The sequence below is a fragment of the Macrobrachium rosenbergii genome, chromosome 25 (genome assembly GCF_040412425.1).
Source record: "Macrobrachium rosenbergii isolate ZJJX-2024 chromosome 25, ASM4041242v1, whole genome shotgun sequence".
In the NCBI taxonomy this organism is placed as follows: domain Eukaryota; kingdom Metazoa; phylum Arthropoda; class Malacostraca; order Decapoda; family Palaemonidae; genus Macrobrachium; species Macrobrachium rosenbergii.
The window spans coordinates 9,484,702-9,491,047 of NC_089765.1; positions in this window are offsets into that span (position 1 = coordinate 9,484,702).

Genomic DNA, 6,346 nt, shown 5'->3' on the forward strand with positions numbered 1-6,346 from the left:
ATATATATATATATATATATATATATATATATATATATATATATATATCAACAACGCCAGAAGGAAACTACAAACAAAAAGAATACTAAGCGATTTCATGGCTGCCTTCCGCTAACTTCCATTCGATTTTCTGTCCAAATCTTATTCAATTCAGTCTGCTTATTCGTTGGTCGGCCGTTTTTAGTCATTAACTAAATTCCAACATAAGAGAAACTGTACTGGATTACTTGATGGCACTGTTCCTGAATATCTGAAAGATTCAACCTCACAAAATCTACCTCCATCTACCGTCAGTTCATCCCTTAGTGCATTTTCTGTTCTCATTTTCTTGTTTTCTTAAGAGATATTCTGAGTCCCATCTCTCTCGACATGATTATGAAAACTTTCTATTACACAAGCTTCGTGAATCCTGTGGCGTTTTGCTGGTTAAAACAGCTTCACCCGCCTAATGCACTGTTAATTAGAAAATAATTTCATTACGAAAACGAACCCTATAGCTTGAACAGAGCCTTATTTGAAAATGTCTGAGAACAAGTCTACCAATCTCGGCGGCTTCTGAATGACTGGGGATACGACGCACACCACTGGTGATTCCTGGTTTGGCAAAGGAGCCATCTTCAGAAGAGAAGTCAACTCTGAAACAGATTACGTATTCCGGCGAAAAAGACCATAGGGTTTGCTCTGTCAAGTAAGACGCTACACTTCGTTTGAACACTGCAGAATTGTATAAAATATTACCTTGTCAGATATACAGAGACCTCATGATGATAACTCTCTTTTTAGGTTAGGATGGATATCATTCACATGAAGCTGAAGGACGCCAGGTAGGAATAAGTGCGAAAAGGTGTGTGGTGATGGAATGATTGCAGAATGAAGAACTAAATGAGAAACTTCCGCCATTCCCAAAGGACACCCTTCGTTTGTTCACCCAGTCAAACAGCAACGGGAGGCAAATTCCTGAGATGTATGCTAGTACTGCACTAGCCCCTGTTTTTTTGCCATGCCCCTAAGTTAAGTTAGGTTAGGTTAGGTTAGGTTAGATTAGGTTGGGTTAGGTTAGGCTGGTTAGATTAGGTTGGGTTAGGTAAGGTTAGAATGCTGCACTTACTGTAATTTCGGTGTGGGGAATATAATGAGATTATTTTCAAGAAAATTTTGTGGTTAGTTTGTAAGGTATGGCATCCCGCTTTTTTCTTTTTTTTTCAGGGAAAGATCCCGGTACTCGGTTACATCTCGGGGAAAACGCCACCGGGAGGCTGTCGTGCCCGGTTCTGCCTTTCCATGAATGATGAACATCAATAACACTCAGAAAGTTATTACCAACAATGAGCGTTAGATGCAGATGTGAGCACGGAATTTCTCCTTGGTTTTTCAGTTGAATGCTTTGTAACTCATTATTAATACACCACCGTAGGAGGGTACTGCAATAAGTGGACTATAGGCATCACTAAAAGGTTTTCAAAACGTCATCTTCAGCCTCTAGCAGCACCTACCTTTTAGCCTTTTACTTAACTTCCATTCTCACTTCCAATCTTTCATATTTTTTTATGTGAATTGGTTTATGACTTCTAAAACTGGCGTCACAACACCAAGGTTATTGACGCCGTAATAATATTCAATGGGTAATAAAAAGATAAATAAATTTAAAAGTGGTTTCATGTAGAAATATCTATATATACATATATATATATATATATATATATATATATATATATATATATATATATATATATATATATATATATATATATATATATATATATATATGGCATTTAATCATACCTGTCATTCATATATACACACCAAGTGTGTATATGGTTTAAAATTTGTTGAGGAGGCCCGCCTCCCTCACAAAGATATATAACTGTTCTCTATTACAATCCTCCCCGATAATTATAGCTAGGATAAAATTACCTTCTCTGTCACGTCCCCAGGACAGGAACCTACGTCTCAGATTCCCAAGACTGGGACATTCGACAAGCAAATGTCTCGCAGCCAAGGGCACAACACAGTCATCTCAGAATGAAGAATCTTCACGAGACATCGAGTCTCATATCTCTGCCCAACCACTCCAACTCCCTCTGTTCACAGTCTTAAGCGCTGAATGACCGAAAGAGCCCCACTGCTACAGAAAATCAATACAGAAAATCAATGCCAACAAACTTGTTGCACTTCCTGGAGGCTGCCTGAAACAAAACGTAATCGATGTTCTGAGGCTGCCCAGATGCAAAAAAAAAAAAAAAAAAAAAAAAACTGCAATCGGGAGGGAAAAAAAAATCGAGTCAATTGCAGCCCATCAAAGCTCTTACGAATTTCACCAAGGAGGAAAAGCGTCACTGGAAAATACGAAATAAGGATCCGGGATCCGGGGACACAAGACGAAAGAACGAAGAAGGTCACCTCTAAGGGGAAACGGCGAAAGAAACCCAACTCTCGAAGGTCAGTCAGTCATTCTCACACCGGCTGAGATTCTTGTGTTGATTCCGCCGCTTTCGTTTCAGAAAAGTCTCAAACTTGAGCAAGGGGAAAAAAAGATAATCTTTCTGTTTAAGATGAAAGAATCTGTGCTGAGGCAACATCAGGCGCGAAATCCATTTACGGTAAATAGGAAGAGCTGCCATTTTTTTTTATCATATTTGTAAAACATGATTTTCGTTTAAATAAATTATTAAATAAATAGAAACATAAAAGGAAATTTAACTTTCGCCGTAGTTCAGTGACGGAGTTACGACACATTTTACAACCACAAAACGTCCATAGTTCGTCCTCGTTGTGTGCAGCTTAGAGAAGATGGCAATTATTCTGTCTTGCCTAATATACTAAGTTTCTCAAATGACCTGAGTTTGAAAGTAATTTTTCCAGCGATCTAGCAAAATGTGTACGTATTTCTATGAAAATTATCGCCATGATAGATTCCTGTTCATGTTTGTCTCTTAAAAATTATGACGAAGAAACAAATAAAGAGGTTACTGACAGAAATGATTCAAGAAAAAAAATAAATAATATATATATATATATATATATATATATATATATATATATATATATATATATATATATATATATATAGAGAAGAACCTCAGCTAACAAGGTCATTCAGGATAACCAAGAACACACCGCAACCACTTCATATTTAACTCAACACTCAAAAGAAAGAGATGGCACTCCCTAAGGAAGTTATCACCCGCGTTAGATCAAACGACAAAACCCACAACAACTGCAAATCAGTAAATCAAATTATGCTTCATTTCTACGCAGAAGACACAAGCACCGACGCCATTAAGAAGAGAAAAACCCCCCTATCTTTCGGGAAGAGTCACGAATCTCTGACCACTGATGAAAAGTCAGAAGCTCGAGAAATAAAAATGGCCGACTTACCGGAGCTGCAAGGAGACGATGAGGCCGAAGTAATTGTCGCCTGCAGAGCCAACGCGACGTGATAATGAGTCATGAAACGGGATGCGAAGCCGGGGAGTCAGAAAGGGACTTCCATATCTCGACTAGAAATCGACGTTTTCACTCGATCTGCTGAGTGAAGGAGTGAAATTAGTGTCAGTCATGCCTATGCACTCAGATTCCAAGAGGATCTCTGTCTGTCCTTCCCTGATGACTGCATCGCCCTGATGGTCTAGGAAAAGGAATTCTTTCGTTCAAATCCGTTCACGATGCTCGCCGTGACTGTATCCGGCTGAAAGTGTGTTGACCAGGAGAGAAAATTCGTTTTCCACCTACGGCATGTTAGTGGTGACAAAAGGTTTTGTTTCTCATCATCATCATCATTATTATTATTATTATTATTATTATTATTATTATTATTATTATTATTATTATTATTCAGAAGATGAAACCTATTCATATGGAACAAGCTCCACCAAAGGGCCACTGACTTGAAATTCAAGCTCCAAAGAATATTGTGGAGGAAGTAAAGGGAAATACAGAAAGAAGAGACCTTACAATTTATAAAAAAAAAAAAAAAAAAAAATTAATTAGCAAATTAATAAATATACAGAAATGTACTAAAATGCAGGGAGAATAGTATTACGATAGTAATGTACTGCATCTTCGCTTGAACTTCTGAAGTGCCAATTGCACGACATTCTCAGGGAGGCCTGAACGACCCAAATGAAAACGAGCACCCAAAAAGGAGTGCCGTTTTTCACTGGCTACGTCTGTGGATGAGCAGGCTGATACACCTACGTTCCTAAATCTCAAGGCATCCAAGAACTCTTTGAAATTGCCGTATTCCTCAGCCAACGGAGCTCCTAAACCCACTAAAATACTTTCCGATCCAGCAACGAAAGAGGGCAGTCAGTACCTTATTGTGAATATATTTTGTTTTTAGGAATTTTTACTTATTGACTACCTAGAGTATTTGCTTACGAAAAAGGCCGAAAGGGAAATTGACAGTAAAAGGTTTGAAAGGTGTAACAGGACTAAAAACCTCAAAACAGTTGCACCATGGATCAGATGTTAGGAGAGGGTGGAAAGTAAGACAGAAGAGAGAGATTATGAATGGAGGTACAGCAAAAAGAATGACAGGGGTTGCAGCTAGTTGCCGAAGGGACGCTGCGAAGAACCTCATGTAACGCTTACAGCGCACCGCATGAGGTGCACTGACGGCCCTTACCCCTCTACGGGAGCGATGCAGAAGAGCAGAATGCAATAGAAACGTCAGATATAAACGAATCAAGATTTGCAACATATATTTTTAATAACACAATGAACAATGACGGCTCATGATTGTATGCTGAGTAGATGGAAATCTTCAAAAAAAGGAAATATCCCAGTGCTCCTGAAATGACAATTCGGCAAACGAAAAAACAATCTAATGTGGAATCGGGTGTCTTTGGCAACGCCACCGACGGAATTCTGGAAATTTATAGATTGTCATTAAAAATATTAAGGAAAATTTTCAGATTTCCTCTCTCTCTCTCTCTCTGTGTGCTCATTAACTTCAGTGCTTCTCTGAGGTCATCAAACTTTTTTGAATTGCGAAAACCGACGGAGTGGTCAACATAATGCCCCCGTTAATTTACTCCAGGTTTCTTATCAAAGGTTTGAGATAGACTGGAATACAGAATATGACACGCTTATTATACAAAACGTTATTCTTCTACACGACAGTTTTCGTGAATCTCAACATCCGACGAAAGAACTTAATTTGCATTTTCGCTGTCGGACAGAAATTTTTTATATAATTATTTATAGGATGTTTCAGTAAGTTTCCTAATGTGTCCCAAAAGGTTAAGATTTGTCAGTTTTTTTTTATTATCAGTACCATAGATTTATTTCCGTTCTGTTTTATTAATTGCAGCGTCGAACTGATGAAAAAAAGGCGTTGTCCCGCAGAAGTAAGAAAACTCTTTATCGAAATGTTTTCATCAGTTCGAAACTGCCATTAATGGAACAGAGCGGGAATAAACCTATGGCACTAATAAAAAACAAGTTTAAAATGCGCCGAAGTTTCTTCGGCGCAATCGAGTTTTCTGTACAGCCTCTACAACGTATAATCAAGACCACCGAAAATAGATCTACCTTTCGTGGTTTCGGCATAATGGTGTATGAGCCGCGGACCACGAAACTTTAACCACGGCTCGGTGGTGGCATGGCATATATCGGTGCCAGATGCACGATCATGGCTAACTTTAACCTTAGATAAAATAAAAATGACTGAAGTTAGAGGGCTGCAATTTGGTATGTTTGATGATTGGAGGGCGGATGATCAACATACCAATTTGCAGCCCTCTAGCCTCAGTAGTTTTTAAGATCTGAGGGCGGACAGAACAAAGTGCGGACAGAATAAAGTGCAGACGGACAGACAAAGCCGGCACAATAGTTTTCTCTTACAGAAAACTAAAAAACTGGCAAACCTTTACCTATTGGAGCACATTAGGAAACTTAGTAAAATATCCTATAAACAATTATATATTTAATGTCATTCAGACAGCGAACATGCAAACGAAATTCTCCTATGAAGGTACAGCTTTATTACTTCTATATACAAGTTTATATAGAATTAATAAAGCTATCTCTTCATAGGAGGAGAGAAATATGATGAATCAACTCAAAACTTTTGATAATCTTAAATCAAAGTAATGACGTATAAAACTTCCTGCAAGAAATGACTGAGAAGGGACTTGTAACAGTTCAAAGATTCATCTACACTGTTTCGCCGTGTTTAGTACTAGCTGCTGGGGGGTCAAATGTATTTCGCCGTGTTTACTACTAGCCCTGGGGAATCAAATGTATTTTGCCGTGTTTAGCACTAGCCTCTGGGGGCTCAAATGTATTTCGCTGTGTTTAGCACTAGCCCCTGGAGGATCAAATGTATTTTGCCACGTTTAGT